The sequence below is a fragment of the Ranitomeya imitator genome, chromosome 2 (assembly GCF_032444005.1).
Source record: "Ranitomeya imitator isolate aRanImi1 chromosome 2, aRanImi1.pri, whole genome shotgun sequence".
In the NCBI taxonomy this organism is placed as follows: Eukaryota; Metazoa; Chordata; class Amphibia; order Anura; family Dendrobatidae; genus Ranitomeya; species Ranitomeya imitator.
Genome location: NC_091283.1, coordinates 238,233,573 through 238,255,270, shown reverse-complemented (window position 1 = coordinate 238,255,270; position 21,698 = coordinate 238,233,573).

The following is a 21,698-nucleotide window of genomic DNA, read 5'->3' as shown; positions in this document are numbered from 1 at the left end:
GCTGAGCACAGCACCAAGGCCAAACTCGCTGGCGTCGGTCTGCACCAAGAACGGTCGACTGCTGTCGACTGCTTTCAAAAAAGGGGCGTTGCACAGTGCGGTTTTCAATGCCTGGAAGGCCCCCTCACAGCCATCTGTCCAGTTGACGATGTGGGGTAGCTTCTTCCTGGTGAGGTCCGTCAAAGGTTTTGCCAGGCTACTATAGTCCTGTATGAAGCGCCTATAGTACCCTGCCGTGCCCAAGAAGGACATCACCTGTTTCTTGGTCACGGGAGTGGGCCAGTTCACGATCGCGCCCACTTTCTCCGGCTCTGGCTTCAGGGTGTTCCCGCCTACCCGGTGCCCCAGGTAGTGAACCTCCCTCATGCCCATCTGGCACTTTCCCGGCTTGATAGTCAGTCCTGCTTGGTGAATTCGCCTGAGCACCTCCTCGAGATGCTGCAGGTGTTCCTCCCAGGAGGAACTGAAGATGGCAATGTCATCCAAGTACGCCACGGCGTACTTCTCCAGTCTCTGAAGCAGGAGGTTGACCATCCGCTGGAAAGTGGCAGGGGCATTCTTCATGCCGAAGGGCATGACCGTGGACTCGTACAGTCCAAAGGGTGTGATAAAGGCGGACTTCTCCTGTGGCTCAGGGGAATCTGCCAGTATCCTCGACTCAGATCCATTATTGTTAGGTAATTTGCGCCAGCTAACTTCTCAAGCAGCTCCTCGATGCGCGGCATTGGGTGTGCATCCCAGGCTGTGATGGCGTTGAGCCCCCTGTAGTCCACGCAGAACCAGGTGGTCCGGTCCTTCTTTGGCACGAGAACTACAGGTGAGGCCCACGCGCTCTTTGACCGTCGAATCACCCCCAGCTGTAACATCTCATCGATCTCTTGGCGCATAATCTGCTGCACCTGGTCAGAGATTCGATAGGGTGTTCGCCGTAGTGGGGCGTGATTCCCGGTTTCCACCTCGTGGACTGCTAACTTAGTCCTCCCAGGTCGGTTGGAGAACACGACCCGGAAGGGTTCCAGTGTGGTTTGCAACTGCAACCGCTGGGGTTCAGTTAACGAGGCGCTTACATCCACGTTCTCTATGGACCCATTGGCCTTGGCTTGGGCCAGCATGTCCAGGAGGGTGTCTTCCTCCCCGTCTTCAGGCACGCTGCAGACCGGTAGGACGAAAGGTTCACGTTCGTGATGAGCCTTCATCATGTTGACGTGAAAGGCCTTTCGCCTACCCCGAGCGTGGTTAAGCGTGATCACGTAAGTGACCGGGTTGAGCTGTTGGTGGATGACGTACGGGCCCTCCCAGGCTGCCTGAAGCTTATCCGTTGGTACGGGGACCAGCACCCACACCTTTTGACCCACGTGGTAGGTCCGCTCCCGGGCGTTCTGGTCGTACCAGTGCTTCTGGTCAGCCTGAGCCTGCGTCATGTTGTCATGCACCAACTGCGTCAAGGTCTGCATCTTGTCACGGAAGCGCATGACATACTCCACTATGGACACTTCAGAAGGGTTCGGCTCCTCTTCCCAGGATTCTCTTACCAACCCAAGGGGTCCCCGAACTCGCCTGCCGTACAGGAGCTCGAAGGGGGAGAACCCCGTCGAGGCCTGTGGAACCTCTCGGTAAGCGAACAACAGGTGTGGGAGGTACCGCTCCCAGTCGCGCCCTTGAGTCTCAACCAGCATGCGTAGCATCTGTTTGATGGTACCATTGAAGCGTTCACACAAGCCATTGGTCTGTGGGTGATACGCACTCGATACCAGGTGCTTCACCTGCATTCTCTTACAGAGAGCCTCCATTAGGCGAGACATAAATTGGGTCCCTTGATCAGTAAGCATTTCCCTGGGAAATCCTACACGTGAAAAGATGGCCAACAGGGCATCTGCCACCTTATCTGCCCTAGTTGACGACAGAGCTACTGCCTCTGGGTACCGGGTAGCATAGTCTACCACAGTAAGGATGTATTGCTTTCCAGAGCTGCTGGGGACGGCCAGCGGGCCTACAATGTCCACCGCGATCCTCTGGAAAGGCTCCTCTATCACTGGCAAAGGGATCAGGGGAGCCTTAATAGCAGGCCCCGCCTTCCCCACTTTTTGACAGGTGACACAGGAGCGGCAGTAGTTTGACACATCTGTCCCCATCTTAGGCCAATAGAAGTGTTGAGACAGCCGGGCCTTAGTTTTGCTGATCCCCAAGTGTCCAGCTAGCGGAATCTCATGGGCAATCCGCAACAACTCACCCCGGAATTGCTGCGGGACGACCAGCTGTCTTTCCCTCAACCACTCCTTTTTTGATTCTCCGGGTACTGTCTCCCGGTATAACCTTCCTCGTTACCAACTCACCCTCTCCTTATCAGTCTCGGAGAAGAGCGTCCCGGCAAGTTGTCTCAAACTCTCTAGGCTCGCATCTGTGTGCAGAGCGGCCTGAAACTCCTGGCTAGAGGAAGCCAGAAGCGATGTCAGGGTCCCTTCCCCACGGGAACCCTCTTGAACCTGCTCTGGGTCTACCTCTGGTTCAGTCACAGTGATGACTGAGGAGGGTCCGGAAGGCAGACAGTTATCTGCGTTCCGGGCACTCTGACTGCGGGTGACAGCAGCTACGTAGGTTATCTCCCCGGGGGTTTCTACAGACTCATCAGCCGGCGCTGCTATGGGCTCGACCTCCCCATCCACCCCCAACACTCCAGGGGCAGTGCTACTTATGGGCCAGTTACCTTCCTCGGTGGCACTGGTCACTTTCATGGCGTCACCTTCCTCACGGTTCCCATGCATCTCCCCATTTCCTGTAGCACCGACACTTGCCCCTGTTAGGGGTTCCTCAGCCATCTCACTCCACAGAGCGACGTGGCTGGGCACGCCTGTACCTATGGACACATTAACCTTCACTGAAAAATCATTATCAGGTTCAGCTGGCACAGGTACACCATTTTCACCATCAATCCTAGGAAAAAAATGGTTATTAGATGCATCATTACAAGATAAAGCATGGTCAGGTAACACATGCGATTTCCCATCATCATCATCATCATCATCAGGGTTAACGTTACCCTTATTAGTAGATTGGGGAGGAGTGTCAGGGACGTAGTGTGCAACCAACCTCCCCAAATCAGTCCCCAACAAAACATCAGTGGGCAAATTATCAGACAGCCCCACTTCTTTCACCCCGCTCCCGGCACCCCAATCAATAAAAACCCGGGCAATCTGTAAGAGACAGCTGATGCCCCCAATCCCAGTGACAGTTAGGGTTTTCCCCGGAATGATTTCTTCAGGGGCCGCCAGTTCGAGTCGGATGAGGGTTCGTTCAGCCCCGGTGTCTTTGAGGCCTGTAGCAACATGGCCTCCCACCGTGACGAGCTGTACGTTGTCACACACCCTCCCAACCACACCACCCACCAAAAGAACTGCTGTATTAGGCCGTGGGGCCTTGGCTGGGGTGTTCTTCTGCTTGGTTGGGCAGGAGGGACTGATATGACCAGTCTGATTGCAGGTGTAACACTTGCGAGGTTCGGTGGTAGGTCTGGTGCTGTTGGCCACGGGGCCAGGACCTCTGGTGTGTTGGCTGGCAGGGGTACTGGCGTTGGTTGCAGGCTTACCCCCTCTCCAGCTGGTGGTGACTGGCTTCCGCACTTCCGATCTACGGTTGGCCTCATAGGCATCGGCAATCTGTGCTGCTTTCGTCACGTCTTTGGGTTCTCTGTCCATCACGAACTGTCGCACCTCAGCTGGGCAAAGATGAAAGAACTGGTCTTTGATCATCAGGTCTCGCAGCTGTGGAAAGGTGGTCACTGACAGTCCTTGGGTCCACTGGTCAAAGTGGGTCAACAGTCCATGCACCACATCACTGTATCTGTCGTGTGGGCCACGTTGGAGGGTCCGGATCTTTCTACGGTACACCTCGGGTGTAAGCTGGTACTTGGCTATCAGAGCCTGCTTGATGGCCTCATAGTCACCATCTTGTTCTTGAGGGAGGGCAGCAAACGCCTCCAGAGCTTTGCCTCTCAGCCCTGATGTCAGGTATCGTGCCCATTCATCTGTAGGCAGCCGGTACTGTCTGCAGGCTTTCTCAAAGGCCCGCAGAAAAGTGTCCAAGTCTCCGTCCTTCTCCATAACAGGAAAGTGATCGGGCCGAGGCTTAGGTATCTGAGCGCTGCTGGGCTCACGGTTGGTCTGGGACGAGCCCTGCATTTGCAGTTGGGCTAACTGCAGCTGGTACTCCCGCTCCGCTTGCCGCTCGGCTCGGGCCTCTCTCTCAGCTCGAGCCTCTCTCTCGGCTTGTTGGGCCTCTCTCTCGGCTTGCTGGGCCTCTCTCGGCTTGCTGGGCCTCCTGCCGGTATTGCTGAATCAGCTGCCGACGTCCCTCATGGTCGTCAGTGGGGAATTCTTTCAAGGCCGCCTGCAGGTGGGGGTCCAATTCGCCCGGATTGCTAACAGGGCCAGCATTCAGTGGTTGGACCTCTGCTGCAGCACCACGTTCGCTGGTGCTGGCTTCTGCGGCCTCTGAGCTCTGAGAGCGGTCTAGAGCGGCTTCCCATTGCACCAGATCTGCGACCAGTTGGGCTTTGTTTTTGCTTGCAAAGTCAATGTGCTGTGACTTGCATAAGGCAATAATGGTGTCTCTGGTCTGCTGCTCATAAAAGGTTTCTCCCAGCACAACCATGGTTGCCAAATAAAAGATAGGACAGAAAAACGAAGAGAAGGGGAGGGGATAATTACCAGTACGCAATTGTCTCAAGACTAATAAAACACTGAGTTCGTTCTCCAAACTTATTTGCGCAGAGTCCTCGCGAGAACTTTCTGCAAGTTTTTAGTGAGAGGAATGATTGCTCAAACCAAATCACTAATGCTCTAAGATATCCCACCGCCTTGCCACCAATTTGTCATGAATCCCCTGACCGCTGCCACCAATTTGTCAGGATTCACACCGTGACCATCACCCCTACGTCACGGGTCGGGGTGACTTTGGGCCAGCAGACGGCTATCACATGTGCAGGGGGGCTTATCTTATTTATCCCTCCACTCCACAATGTGATGAAACAACACACACAAGGTTATTGACCTCTTAGTTTACAGCAGGGGCTTATTTTAGGTATCCTACTGCTTTTCCATATACCACGAACTGCAGGGATTTATGTATATCCCGCTTACAGTTCCACTTAACAGTTGCAGCTCTCTGGCACCCCCCTTACTCTCAGGTCAGATTAGGTACTGCACCCTGGGTAATTAGTCGCCAGAAAGGCTGCCTGCTATGTACTGGCTATTGGGCACGCTGCAACGACGCGATAAACTACTCCCACTCAGGCAGGAACAATAATTATCAACCCCGCAGTCGCTGTAACATAACCCAAAATTCTGCACACTATCGCTGCCACCAGCTTCGATTAAACGGGTCCGAAGCTAACCCAAAACAACAGTAGCGTATTTTCCCTTCAGAAGACTTAGGGTACGGTTTAGAACAGGAGAACGGACTAGTATTAAATAATATACCCCATCAAAAGTTTCAGGCAGTGTTTTATCAAAATATTTTACAAAGATGTTACAAATGAGACAATGGCAAATATGTACAAGGGTAATTATGAAATAAACAGGGATTAAATGAGAAAAGGTAACACTCACATGTTCTCAGTTCATGTCAGGCAAAACCATGCTGCAGGCAGACCCCAGATGTCCCAATGCATAGTACAGATCAAGTCCTCAGGCAACAAAACTCCAACTCCCGGCTGGGTTAAGTGTGTGGGCTTATATACTCCAGCCTTGGGACATCACTAATGATATTCACTGAGGTCTCCAAGATATTTACATTGTGAGACTCTTTGGACAAATACATTCCTGACTAAGAAGGGAGGGACCACAGGTGGCTTTGCATGATTGGTCACCTGCAGTGTAAGGCCACACCCTGCTCACACACAGCTTCAGGTTACCCAGTGTTTGTCCTAGGGCTGGTTGGTTGTATTCAGGAAGGGGAAAAAAAGGGGGGTTTTTCAGCGACCATGTGTTTCTCAGCACCATGGTTAGGAGTGCAGAATTCCCTCATCTATGGTGCTAAAAGGCAGAGAAACTACTACGGATATTATACATTGTCCTCACAGGGACACATACAGCAGCAGCGGCTCAGTATTGGGATATCAGTGGCAGTAATAGGGACACATACAGCAGCAGCGGCTCAGTATTGGGATATCAGTGGCAGTAATAGGGACACATAAAGCACCAGAGGCTCAGTATTGGGGTATTAGGGGCACTAATAGGGACACATACGGCAGCAGCGGCTCAGTATTGGGATATCAGGTGCAATAATAGGGACACATACGGCAGCAGCGGATCAGTATTGGGGTATCAGGCGCAGTAATAAGGACATATACGGCAGCAGCAGCTCATTATTGGGGTATCAGGTGCAGTAATAGGGACACATACGGCAGCAGCGGCTCAGTATTGGGATATCAGGTGAGGTAATAGGGACACATACGGCAGCAGAGGCTCAGTATTGGGGTATTAGGGGCAGTAATAGGGACACATACCGCAGCAGAGGCTCAGTATTGGGGTATTAGGGACAGTAATAGGGACACATATGGCAGCAGAGGCTCAGTATTGGGGTATCAGGGGCAGTAATAGGGACACATACAGCAGCAGTGGCTCAGTATTGGGGTATTAGGGGCAGTAATAAGGACACATACTGCAGCAGAGGCTCAGTATTGGGGTATCAGGTGCAGTAATAGGGACACATACGGCAGCAGCAGCTCAGTATTGGGGTATTAGGGGCAGTAATAAGGACACATACGGCAGCAGAGGCTCAGTATTGGGGTATCAGGTGCAGTAATAGGGACACATACGGCAGCAGCAGCTCAGTATTGGGGTATCAGGGGTAGTAATATTGACACATGCGGCAGCAGCGGCTCAGTATTGGGGTATCAGGTGCAGTAATAGGGACACATACGGTAGCAGCAGCTCAGTATTGGGGTATCAGGTGCAGTAATAGGGACACATACAGTAGCAGCGGCTCAGTATTGGGGTATCAGGTGCAGTAATAGGGACACATATGGCAGCAGCGGCTCAGTATTGGGGTATCAGGTGCAGTAATAGGGACACATACAGCAGCAGCGGCTCAGTATTGGGGTATCAGTGGCAGTAATAGGGTCACATACAGCAGCAGCGGCTCAGTATTGGGGTATCAGGGGCAGTAATAGGGACACATACGACAGCAGCGGCTCAGTATTGGGGTATTAGGGGCAGTAATAGGGACACATACGGCAGCAGTGGCTTAGTATTGGGGTATCAGATGCAGTAATAGGGACACATACAGCAGCAGCAGCTCAGTATTGCGGTATCAGGTGCAGTAATAGGGACACATGGCAGCAGCGGCTCAGTGTTGGGGTATCAGGTGTAGTAATAGGGACACAAACAGCAGCAGAGGCTCAGTATTGGGGTATCAGGTGCAGTAATAGGGACACATACGGCAGCAGTGGCTCAGTATTGAGGTGTCAGGTGCAGTAATAGGGACACATACGGCAGCAGCGGCTCAGTATTGGAGTATCAGGTGTAGTAATAAGGACACATACAGCAGCAGCGGCTCAGTATTGCGGTATCAGGTGCAGTAATAGCGACACATATGGCAGCAGAGGCTCAGTATTGGGGTATCAGGTGCAGTAATATGGACACATACGGCAGCAGAGGCTCAGTATTGGGGTATCAGGTGCAGTAATAGGGACACATACGGCAGCAGCGGCTCAGTGTTGGGGTATCAGGTGCAGTAATAGGGACACATACGGCAGCAGCGGCTCAGTATTGGGGTATCAGGTGTAGTAATAGGGACACATACGGAAGCAGCGGCTCAGTATTGGAGTATCAGGTGCAGTAATAGGGACACATACAGCAGCAGCGGCTCAATATTGGGGTATCAGGTGCAGTAAGGTTGCAGATGAGGTTTAACAATGATAAATGTAAGGTTATACACATGGGAAGAGGGAATCAATATCACCATTACACACTGAACGGGAAACCACTGGGTAAATCTGACAGGGAGAAGGACTTGGGGATCCTAGTTAATGATAAACTTACCTGGAGCAGCCAGTGCCAGGCAGCAGCTGCCAAGGCAAACAGGATCATGGGGTGCATTAAAAGAGGTCTGGATACACATGATGAGAGCATTATACTGCCTCTGTACAAATCCCTAGTTAGACCGCACATGGAGTACTGTGTCCAGTTTTGGGCACCGGTGCTCAGGAAGGATATAATGGAACTAGAGAGAGTACAAAGGAGGGCAACAAAATTAATAAAGGGGATGGGAGAACTACAATACCCAGATAGATTAGCGAAATTAGGATTATTTAGTCTAGAAAAAAGACGACTGAGGGGCGATCTAATAACCATGTATAAGTATATAAGGGGACAATACAAATATCTCGCTGAGGATCTGTTTATACCAAGGAAGGTGACGGGCACAAGGGGGCATTCTTTGCGTCTGGAGGAGAGAAGGTTTTTCCACCAACATAGAAGAGGATTCTTTACTGTTAGGGCAGTGAGAATCTGGAATTGCTTGCCTGAGGAGGTGGTGATGGCGAACTCAGTCGAGGGGTTCAAGAGAGGCCTGGATGTCTTCCTGGAGCAGAACAATATTGTATCATACAATTATTAGGTTCTGTAGAAGGACGTAGATCTGGGTATTTATTGTGATGGAATATAGGCTGAACTGGATGGACAAATGTCTTTTTTCGGCCTTACTAACTATGTTACTATGTTACTATGTAATAGGGACACATACGGCAGCAGCGGCTCACTATTGGGATATCAGGTGCAGTAATAGACATACGGCAGTAGCGGCTCAGTTTTTAGGTATAAGGTGCAGTAATAGGGACACAAACGGCAGCAGCGGCTCAGTATTGGGGTATCAGGTGCAGTAATAGGGACACATACGGCAGCAGAGGCTCAGTATTGGGGTATCAGGTGCAGTAATAGGAACACATACAGCAGCAGCGGCGGCTCAGTATTGGGATATCAGGTGCAGTAATAGGGTCACATACGGCAGCAGCGGCTCAGTATTGGGGTATCAGGGGCAGTAATAAGGACACATACGGCAGCAGCGGCTCAGTATTGGGGTATCAGGGGCAGTAATAAGGACACATACGGCAGCAGAAGCTCAGTATTGGGGTATCAGGGGCAGTAATAGGGACACATACGGCAGCAGAGGCTTAGTATTGGGGTATCAGGTACAGTAATAGGGTCACGTACGGCAGCAGCGGCTCAGTATTGGGGTATCAGGTACAGTAATAAGGACACATATGGCAGCAGTGGCTCAGTATTGGGTTATCAGGTGCAGTGATAGGGACACATACGGCAGCAGCGGCTCAGTATTGGGGTATCAGGTGCAGTAATAGGGACACATACGGCAGCAGCGGCTCAGTATTGGCTTATCAGGTGGAGTAATAGGGACATATACTGCAGCAGCGGCTCAGTATTGGGGTATCAGGTGCAGTAATAGGGACACATACAGCAGCAGTGGCTCAATATCGGGGTATCGGGTGCAGCAATAGGGACACATACGGCAGTAGAGGCTCAGTATTGGGGTATCAGGTGTAGTAATAGGGCCACATACGGCAGCAGTGGCTCAGTATTGAGGTATCAGGTGCAGTAATAGGGTCACATACGGCAGCAGCGGCTCAGTATTGGGGTATCAGGTGCAGTAATAGGGACACATACGGCAGCAGTGGCTCAGTATTGGGGTATCAGGTGCAGTAATAGGGACACATACGACAGCAGCGGCTCAGTATTGGGGTATCAGGGGCAGTAATAGGGACACATACGGCAGCAGCGGCTCAGTATTGGGGTATCAGGTGCAGTAATAGGGTCACATACGGCAGCAGCGGCTCAGTATTGGGGTATCAGGGGCAGTAATAGGGACACATATGGCAGCAGCGGCTCAGTATTGGGGTATCAGCAGGATGAGGAGTTTGCGCAGGTTGGGAGTAGATGGTGATGGGGCTGGAATGAGAGAAGTGAAATGTGTCTTTGTTGTTTTCTCTGCAGCCGAGTCATTGCTGGAAGAAGTTGTCATATCGGTCTGGGCCAGATGGAAAAGACGGGAAAAGTGACGACTCCATCAGAAAGAACATCAGCGGTAAGACATTATCTGTAACTGTGCAGTGATCTATGTTCTGTAGGACTGGTATCTACCACTGTATGGTCACAATATGGCGGTAATATCAGTGTTGGTCTTTGTGGAGATTTTTTTTAGTTACAGGAGGATCATTGGCTGAGGTTCTTACACACATAATTACAGTGCCACACCATAGTTGTAATCAGTGGTTAGGGGCCCACTCAGATGTCTCGCCCCCCCTGAGCTGAACCCTTAGCTACGCCTCTGTTGTATATAGATATATATGAATCCTGTCATGTGATTTTTTGCAGTAATATTGAGCCGCAGACTAAATATGACATCTGATTACACATTTATTTATATGTGACAATTATACGCAAGAATTTTCCCCTTAATCCTAGTGTGTACAATATTCTGCACCAATCTCATCCGCGTCCCGTTTTATTTACTGGTGATCATTTTTGTAGATCACACAACCACAGATTTTTTCCATGCATGCACCTAGGAGTGTTTTAACCCTCGGGCGATTTTCCTTTCTTTTAAAAAAAATTTTTCCTTCGCATAACTTTTTTATTTTTCCATCCACATCGCCGTTGGGAATTATTTTTATTTTGGCGGGACGTTCTTATTGATGCCATTTTGGCGCGGATACCATGTTTTGATCACCTCTTATTTCATTTTATTGCAAAGTTGCGGCGACCAAAAAAAAGTCATTATGGCGTTTTTTTCTCATTATGCCGTTTACTGATCAGATTATTTTACATTTTGATTGGTCAGACGTTTCTGAACACGTCAATTCCAAATTTGTGGGGTTTTTTTATTGAGCAAAAGCAATATTTTTTTTTCTTATATTTCTATGATATATGATGTAACTGCATCATGCGTTGTGAAGGGGTTAATACTATAATTATTGGCCAAATGGACCAGGTCCTTCTGCCAACTTGGATTTAGCCTGCTCCCTGTGAGAAAGCTAAATCCCATTTGGCTAAGGCCTCTTTCACACTTCCTTTTCTTGCAATCCATCGCAATCCGTCATTTTGGGCAAAAAACGGATCCTGGAAATGTGCTCGCAGGATGCATTTTTTTGCCCATAAACTTGTAGTAGGCTACTTTCACAGTAGCATCGGACTCGGCCCGTCGCAGTGCGTCGGGACGAGGTTCCGACGCTAGCAGTGAAACGGAGGCACAACAGAGGCAGCGGATGCATTTCTCCAGCGCATCCGCTGCCCCATTGTAAGGTGCGGGGAGGTGGGGGCGGAGTTCCGGCCGCACATGCGCGGTCGGAAAAAGCGGTCTGTCGGCAGCAAAAAACATTACATGTAACTTTTTTGCTCCCGGCGGTCCGCAACAACACGGCGCAACTGTCGCACGACGGTTGCGACGTATGTCAATGCATCGCAATGCGTCGCTAATGTTAATCTATGGGGCAAAAATGCATCCTGCAAAGTTTTTCCCATAAACCATGTATTGAAAAAAACGCCAGTGTGAAAGTAGCCTTAGCCACACGTCGCGTCCGTCGTGCGATGGATCCGTTGTGTTTTGACGGACCGTCGTCACAAAAAACGTTCAATGTAACGTATTTTTGTACGTCGCGTCTGCCATTTTCGACCGCGCATGCGCAGCCGAAACTCCGCCCCCTCCTCCCCGGACTGCAGAATGGGCAGCGGATGCGTCGAAAAACTGCAACCGCTGCCCACGTCGTGCAAAACTTTCACAACGTCCGTCGGTACGTCGGCCCGACGCATTGCGACAAAAGATGATCTACTAGATCTAGCAGGCTAAAGGACCAGGTCCTTCTGCCAACTTGGATTTAGCTTTCCTGCTCACTGTGAGAAAGCTAAATCCAAGTGGGATAAAGGACCAGGTCCCTTGGAGTGGTTTAATACCAGACTTAGTAAGCTAAAACACCAGGTCCTTCTGCCCACTTAGATTTAGCTTGCTGTATGTAACAAATTCTAGTGGGCAACGCAGTCCAACAGTGATTCACCAATCTGATGCACTGTAATGATTCCACTGTTCACTGTCGGACTTCTGTACTGTAGTGCTCCTGTGTCACGCAGGGGGCAGTCCGGCAATCCAACCTACTATGTTACCGCCAGGTTATGCGTATTGCCGGTCACTGTGCTCCTTGAGTTCACCTCACGTGACAGTTGACAGCTCAGAGGGTCTGTGATAACCGCAAACTGTAATCTCCAGTGACCTCACAGGTGGCGGCTTTCATGCCACCCTTAGTGTGTGTACGGCGGACACGGGGAGGGGTCACGTTTTATGATGTCACTGTGGCTTCTGTATGTATTGGAGCCGGGGATCGTTTTGGGACCTCGATGTGGATTACGCGGGACCTTGTGGATCTCATTGAACCTGCATGTGTTTTTTTTGGTAAATGGGTGAAAGAGGGTGTCTGTTTTTATATTTTAATTACATGTTTTTAATCTGTGTTTCTTTATTTTTACTTACAGTGTTAGTAATCGGGGTGTTTCATAGACACCTCTCTATTACTAACCCTGGGCTTGATGTCAGCTCTGATTTTTGACAAATCACAGTTGTAATTATACTTACAGCCCTGGCAAAAATTAAGAGACCACTGCAAAATGTCCAGGTTGTCTGATTTTTCTCTTTATAGGTATATTTTTGAGTAAAATGTAAATTGTTCTTTTATTCTATAAACTTTTGGCATGTCTCAGAATTTTGAAGCAATACATTTAGTATTTTTTTCTAACAAAGAAAAATGGTCAAAATAAAAATAACCCAGTGCTTTCAGACCTCAAAGAATGCAAAGAAAACAAGTTCATAATCATTTAGAAACAACAGTATTAATGTTTTAACTCAGGAAGAGCTCAGAAATAGTGATGAGTGAACGTGCTTGCCACTACTCGTTATTTGCCTGAGTATCGGGGTACTCGGGGTACTCGGGGTACTCGGCGAGCAGCGAGCATTTCCAGTATTATTTGGCGGTAACTGCAGTCTCCACCCAGCATTTTTGGCAGATTGTCTGCCAGCCCATGGAACGCCGCAGCCATCTTTGTTGTGGTCGTGCAGTGATTGGCTGGGCCACACAGCATCATCCCGAGTATAAGAGACCTGGCGTCACCCTGCTCGCCATATTCTATTCCTGTTTCAGCGAGAGTATGGAGAGCTGGTGCCGAGATAGGGTCAGAATCGTGGTTTTAGAGTTAGGGCAGTCTCACACGTCCAGATAATTCCGGTACAGGAAAAATCGGTACCGGAATTATCTGTGTCCGTGTGCCGGTGCGTTTCTGTGGCACATCAGTGTGGCACACGTGCGGCACACATGTGCCGCCAGTGTGCCCACTGGGTACCACACGCACCGTGCCGGAGACAGCGCTAAAGTTTAGCGCTGTCCCCTGCATCGTGCTGAAGCCCCTATGGGAGGTGGAGCCGCATATTCATTACTGTAAATGAGCGGCCCCACGTGACCGCTCATACAGTACAAGGTACGGCCAGGACAGGAAGCAGCGAGGGAGCTGGGAATTTTAATCACAGCGGGGGGAGGGGTGGAGAGGGGGATTGCACATGGGGTGGGAGAGGGGTGGGGACCTGGATCTGGATTTTACACACAATTATTCATATCATCTCTACAGCAAACGCTGCTGCAAGGAAGATATGAATGGCGGATTCAGCACCAGTGGGGGGGACAGCGCTTAATGTAGCGCTGTCTCCTGCACGGCATACGGACTGCGGTACGTGTTTTACACGGACCCATTGACTTTAATGGGTCCATGTAATACGTGCGCTCCCACGAACACTGACATGTCTCCGTGTTTGGCACACGGAGACATGGTATGCAAAAAATCAATGAAATCTGCACAAATGCATTGATTTTAATGTGTCTACGTGTGTCAGAGGAAACTGTCACCTCACGTACCGGAGACATTGACGTGTGAAACCGGCCTTAGTGTAGGTCTGCAACTCTTACATCCACAACTCCTGAGAAACCAACAGTCCTTTTTAGGACTAATTCGTGGGTCCCGATATTGCAGTGCTAGGTAGGCAGGACACAGCATATTCACATCAGTGCAAGGCCTGCAGGCACCATATGTGCGTCCATTGCTCCCACTGCATCCCTCCCAAAGCTCCATAACTGCCTGCTGCTGCAGCTTATTTACTGTCTATATACCTATTTTTCCTTCTTTTTTTTTCCCAAAATTCCCCCCCCCCCAAAAAAAAAAAAAAAAAAAATACAGTCTGTTCTGTCAGTCAGACTGAGGCCTGTTGAAAAGTTACAGTTTGTCAGGCATACGTAGCATAGTTGTGTGTGCGAGCCTTGTGCCCCCTTTTTTGGGGGGGTTTTAAATTCACCGAAAAAGGCCTCATATATCTGCGTGCTCCATGTTTGGTCATTGGAAGCCGGTGTACTTATTTTTTGGCTGTGTGATACTCAAATTCTATACAGCACTATTTTGCATAAATTAACTTTAAAAAAAAAAAATTAAATACAGTCTGTTAGGTCAGGCTGAGGCCTGCCTGGTGTTTGGGTTTGAAAAATCGTAGATTTGCAGGCATACTGATCACATATTATTTCGATACTAATAAAGACATTTGTGTTGAGCATTTGAAATAGTCCATTTAAAATGGTTAAGGCAATGGTCTAGGGACGGGGAAATGGACATGATGCTCATAGTGCATCCAGAGGATGAGGCCGTGGGCAAGGTGAAAGTGGGCAACAACAAAGACCCACATCTTCTCGCTCGACTTTCCTGTCCCAGTTTCTAGGGGACCGCAGCACACCACTATTGAAGCCAGAGCAGTGTGTAATGGTTGTTGGTTGGATAGCGGATAATGCTTCCAGTCACTTAGCCACCACCACCACCTTGTCTTCCACATAGTCAAGTCTGAGTACCCGTGAGTGTGGCCAGGATATTCCTCACCATGATCCTCATTCCTCCCACCATGCCGAGTGCCCTGAGACAACTGATCCCACACTTGGACACTCTGAAGAGCTGTTCAGTTTTCCATTTCAAGATTCAGAAATCTCTCCCAGTCAACTTGAAGTGGGGAAAAATGAGATCGCATGTAGAGCTGCCCAAAGCTTTGACCAGCCCCAATCACACGAAGGCAATGGTGGGAAAGTGTCACAAGAGGTGGACGATGATGAGACACAATTGCTAGAAAGGAGGAGGAGCAGGGTGCGGATGTGGAAGACGAGGTGGTGGATGACATAGTAACTGACCCAACCTGGCAGGAGGACATGTGTAGCGAAGACAGCAGCACAAATGGCTAAGGAGGCATATCCCCCCAACAGGCAGGAAGAAGCAGTGTGGTGGCCACAGACTGAAAACGTGCATCCGTTCCCCGTAACACCAACATGAGTGAAGTTGCCATTACACCCGTGAGATCTTCCCGAGTCTGGCTATTTTTTAAAGACAATGCCGATAACCCTAAACAGGCCATTTGCAGCACCTGCCATGCCCGCTTCAGCAGGGGTAGCAAAACAACCAGCCTGACCACCAGCATGATCAGGCACATGCAAGCAAAGCACCCGACTTTGTGGGCCGAACCCCAGGCTCGAGGACCACTGCCTGCAAGTCACACCACTGCTTCTTCCACTTTTTTGCATAGAAGCCAATCCCCAGTGGCCCTGCGCTTAGTAACCCGATGTTTACCCTGGTTACCCGGGGACTTCGGCATCGTTGGTTGCTGGAGAGCTGTCTGTGTGACAGCTCTCCAGCGACTAAACAGCAACGCTGCAGCGATCGGCATCGTTGTCTATATCGCTGCAGCATCGCTAAATGTGACGGTACCTTAACCGTAACTTTAGCCCCAACCCTAACCCTAACTCTAGCCCCAACCCTAACTGTAGCCCTAACCCTAACCCTAGCCCCAACCCTAGCCCTAACCCTAGCCCTAACCCTAACCCTAGCCCTAACCCTAGCTCTAACCCTAATGGGAAAATGGAAATAAATACATTTTTTTAATTTTTCCCTAACTAAGGGGGTGATGAAGGGGGGTTTGATTTACTTTTATAGTGGGTTTTTTAGCGGATTTTTATGATTGGCAGCCGTCACACACTGAAAGACACTTTTTATTGCAAAAAATATTTTTTGCGTTACCACATTTTGAGAGCTATACATTTTCCATATTTTGGTCCACAGAGTCATGTGAGGTCTTGTTTTTTGCAGGACGAGTTGACGTTTTTATTGGTAACATTTTCGGGCACGTGACATTTTTTGATCGTTTTTTATTCCGATTTTTGTGAGGCAGAATGACCAAAAAACAGCTATTCATGAATTTCTTTTGGGGGAGGCGTTTATGCCGTTCCGCGTTTGGTAAAATTGATAAAGCAGTTTTATTCTTCGGGTCAGTACGATTACAGTGATACCTCATTTATATCTTTTTTTATGTTTTGGCGCTTTTATACGATAAAAACTATTTTATAGAAAAAATTATTTTTGCATTGCTTTATTCTCAGGACTATAACTTTTTTATTTTTTTGCTGATGATGCTGTATGGCGGCTCATTTTTTGCGGGACAAGATGACGTTTTCAGTGGTACCATGGTTATTTATATCCGTCTTTTTGATCGCCTGTTATTCCACTGTTTGTTCGGCGGTATGATAATAAAGCATTGTTTTTGCCTCGTTTTTTCTTACGGTGTTTACTGAAGGGGTTAACTAGTGGGACAGTTTTATAGGTCGAGTCGTTACGGATGCGGCGATACTAAATATGTGTACTTTTATTGTTTTTTTGTTTATTTAGATAAAGAAATGTATTTATGGGAATATTTTTTTTTTTTTTTTTTTACACATTTGGAATTTTTTTTTACATTTTTACTTTGTCCCAGGGGGGGACATCACAGATCGATGATCTGACAGTTTGCACAGCACTCTGTCAGATCACCGATCTTACTTACAGTGCTGCAGGCTTACCAAGCGCCTGCTCTGAGCAGGCGCTTGGTAAGCCACCTCCCTCTCTGCAGGACCCGGATGCCGCGGTCATCTTAGATCCGGGCCTGGAACAGGGAGGGAGGTAGGGAGACCCTCGCAGCAACGCGATCACATCGCGTTGCTGCGGGGGTCTCAGGGAAGCCCGCAGGGAGCCCTCTCCCTGCGTGATGCTTCCCTGCACCGCCGGCACACCGTGATCTTGTTTGATTGCGGTATGCCGGGGGTTAATGTGCCGGGGGCGGTCCGTGACCGCTCCTGGCACATAGTGCCAGATGTCAGCTGCGATAGGCAGCTGACACCCGGCCGCAATCGGCCGCGCTCCCCCGTGAGCGCGGCCGATTGCGTATGACGTACTATCCCGTCGGTGGGCATACGGCCCACCCCACCTCGACGGGATAGTACGTCATATGTCAGAAAGGGATTAAATAGCTCACTGTAAAAGCTTTTTGTGTAGCCTGGTTGCTCAAATTGGACACAATACACTTCATATAAATTTGATAATGCAATTACTGTATGTTAGTTTGGCTCAGTAGTTTATTACAAATATTTATTTGTCCACTATATTAGTTTCTCTCCTTGAGAGCCATAACTTTGGCTGCCTCAAATGTACAAATGGCAAATATGCAAATGGCGATTTTTACACACGATTGAAATACTGTACACCAAATGTATTCAGACAATCACATAGCTGCATGTCTTGTAAAACATTTACAGATGTGACAGACAATGCTCATAGTGACGCAATATTGATAAATGTTTGTTTTCTCACTTCAGAAACAATTTGAAGCCTCTATATGTTTGCTGTTTGTCATTGTAAAACATTAAGGTTTACTGAACCTCTGCCTGTGGTGGTTTGATCTTAATCCTTGTAGCTTTTATTGTCTAGTGGTTTATGGCCCCTCGTCAGATGACTTCATGATATCTCGGTTTCATACAACCTTGAAAGCTGGCCACTTGAAGGTCTGGGTGAAACTAGAGTTACTACATAGTGTAAATCACTATATAAGACCAGAGAAACATGACTATGACAGATGCCAAAACTGGGATACCTGTACATGTACAGTGTGCTGATACCTGCTTAATTGGGGACGCCCATGCAGTGTAGGTAATCTCCCAGGGGTTCTCTGTGTTGCTTCTCGGATATTCCAGACGGATGATAAAAAGCCTCTTGGTGATGATCTAAGTAGACTGTCTGAAGTTAATCTTCATATATACGTAATCAGTATATTTATGTAATCCTTATATGTAATTATTAACCTTTGTATGTTTTTGTTAACATATACAAAAATGAACGCACTCACACTATTCAATCTTAATATTCCTTGAATTTTGTAGTTTGCAATGAAATTGCTTTGTATTGCAAGGATTAGACTTTTTTAAAGCCGTATCTGAACCATAGTGTTAAAAACATGGCAAACACGGGGGCGTGGCCTGTCTGCTGATGGAGCAAGTAGCATAGCGCGGGAGCTCCGTTCCCAGGATTTCTAAAGCGGCACACAGCATTGCTCGTACGGCACCTTCGCTCGCAAATCCCCCCATACCTTCGCCTTACCCGTCGGTGAGTACATGGGGAATCCAAATCCGGCGCAGGGGACCCCTCAAGGCGCATAGTGGACTTCTTTGCGGCCTCCTCGCAACAACCCCAGAAATCCAAAATGGTGCCGCTGTCTCCCAGATCTTCCCGGGCTGCATGCCGAGGCTATCATTCCTCTGCTTCCAGCGCAGCAACGGCTGATCTCTCCGATGCCCCAATCACGGCAGCGCTGCTCAGAGACATGCTGGGTGATCTGCGAACCTCCCTGCAAGAGGACATGCCCTCCATGCTGGCGGAGCTCAGGGGGGAGGTGGAGGAGTTGGGGGGTCGCACTGACCATTTAGAAAACAAAATGTCGGAACTGGTAGCTTCACACAATGATTTGTGGGAAGCTCATGACAATCTGCATCTACTTGCAACTAAGACTCATGCTAAAACGCTGGACCTGGAGGATAGATCCAGGAGGAACAACGTTAAGCTCAGAGGCATTGCTGAAACAGTTGGAGCTGATGATCTTAAAGCCTTCCTACAAGACTTTATCCTATCTGTCCTCCCACTTTATTCTAAGGATAGCATCATAATAGATCACATACATCGGATCCCCAAGCCTTCAGGAATCGATCACTCGGTCCCTAGAGATGTTCTGGCTCGCATCCATTTTTTTGTTATGAAAGAGGAATTTCTGCAGGTGCTGAGATCAAAACCGTCGCTGCCTGAACGCTTTGCAGCCATTGCTGTTTTCCCAGATCTGTCTCCAGGAACTCTTGCTCTACATAGGGCGTTTTTACCTTATACCACAATTCTGAGGGAAAAAGGTATACAGTCATGGACAAAAATTTTGAGAATGAGACAAATATTAATTTTTCCAAAGTCTACTGCTTCATTTTTTCTAATGGCAATTTGCATATACTCCTGAATGTCAGAGTGATCAGCTTAACAGCAATTACTGTACTTGCAAAGTCAATATTTGCCCAGAAAATGAACTTTAACCCCCAAAACACATTTCAACATCATTGCAGTCCTGCCTTAAAAGGAGCAGCTAACATCGTTTTAGTGATTGATCCATTAACACAGGTGTGGGTGTTGATGAGGACAGGGCTGGCGATCAATCAGTCATGATTAAGTAAGAATGACATCACTGGACACTTTAAAAGGAGGTTGGTGCTTGGTATCATTGTTTCTCTTCAGTTAACCATGGTTATCTCTAAAGAAACACGTGCAGCCATCATTGCACTGCACAAAAATGGCCTAACAGGGAAGAGTATCGCAGCTACAGAGATTGCACCTCAGTCAACAATCTATCGCATCATCAAGAACTTCAAGGAGAGAGCTTCCATTGTTGTCAAAAGGGCTCCAGGGCGCCCAAGAAAGACCAGCAAGCGCCAGGACCGTATCTTAAAACTGTTTCAGCTGCGGGATCGGACTACCAGCAGTGCCGAGCTTGCTCAGGAATGGCAGCAGGCTGGTGTGAGTGCTTCTGCATGCACTGTGAGGCGGAGACTCTTTGAGCAAGGCCTGGTTTCAAGGAGGGCAGCAAAAAAGCCACTTCTCTCCAGAAAAAAACATCAGGGACCGACTGATATTCTGCAAAAGGTACAGGGAGTGGACTGCTGAGGACTGGGGCAAAGTTATTTTCTCTGATGAATCCCCTTTTCGATTGTTTGGGACATCTGGAAAACAGCTTATTCGGAGAAGAAGAGGTGAGCGCTACCACCAGTCTTGTCTCATGCCAACTGTAAAGCATCCTGAAACCATTCATGTGTGGGGTTGCTTCTCAGCCAAGGGCATCAGCTCACTCACAGTCTTGCCTAAAAACACAGCCATGAATAAAGAATGGTATCAGAATGTCCTCTAAGAGCAACTTCTCCCAACCGTCCAAGGGCAGTTTGGCGCCCAACAATGCCTTTTCCAGCATGATGGAGCACCTTGCCATAAAGCAAAGGTGATAACTAAATGGCTCATGGAACAAAACATAGAGATTTTCGGTCCATGGCCTGGAAACTCCCCAGATCTTAATCTCATTGAGAACTTGTGGTCAATCATCAAGAGACAGGTGGACAAACAAAAACCAACAAATTCTGGCAAAATGCAAGCATTGATTATGCAAGAATGGACTGCTATCAGTCAGGATTTGGTCCAGAAGTTGATTGAGAGCATGCCAGGGAGAATTGCAGAGGTCTTGAAGAAGAAGGGTCAACACTGCAAATATTGACTTGCTGCATTAACTCATTCTAACTGTCAATATAACCTATTGGTACTCATAATATGATTGCAATTACCGTATATTTCTGTATGTGATATAAACATCAGACAAACACTAATAAAAACCAGAGGGCAGCAGATCATGTGAAAATATTATTTTGGTGTCATTCTCAAAAGTTTTGGCCATGACTGTATTATACCGCTGGGGATTCCCTACCAAGCTCTGCATTTGCAAAGATGGATCGATTGTCACATGCCAAACCCCATCACAAGCAGTCAAGACTCTGTCACAATGGGGCTTTGACCCTCCTGGACTCCATCCTGCCTCTACCCCCTCTAAACCTGGAGGTCCTGACCCCCGAAGACGCCGTATTACCCCAGATTGGAAGGTCGCCTGAAGTGCCATTTCTTTCCTTCTCCTGGATGGAAAATTTTCTTTTTTTCCTTTTTCCCGCATAGTTCTAACTTTCTTTTTTTTCTTCTTCGTTCCGCTGATTTTTCTCTGAGGTCGGCTCCTGGTTAGTCCGTCCTCAGCTTATTGCCCCATAGGTGAACTGTTTGCTGCTTTCACCTTGGACTCAGGAATTTCCTGGATGTCCCTTTGTTTAAATGTCTGGTTTTTGTTTGTCTGTTTGTCCTCCCCCCCTTCCCTTCCCCTTCCTTCTTCACGTTTTAGGTTGATATCTTTTGATACCCCACGATATTATTGCATATCTCTAATGTTCATAAGATTGCATACCCCCACCCGCATTTTTATAATTGTTTATTATGAGTATTTCTTTATATTCTATTAATGTTAACGGCCTTAACTCCCCTGGTAAGAGGTCACTTGTCTGGCGTCAGCTTGCTAAATCTAAACATGATATTATATGTTTACAGGAAACACATTTGCTAGAACAGGATAACGCAAGAATGTTCCCAAATATATACCCCTACCAATTTTTCGCAAACGGGAAAACAAAAAAAGCTGGGGTGGCAATTTTT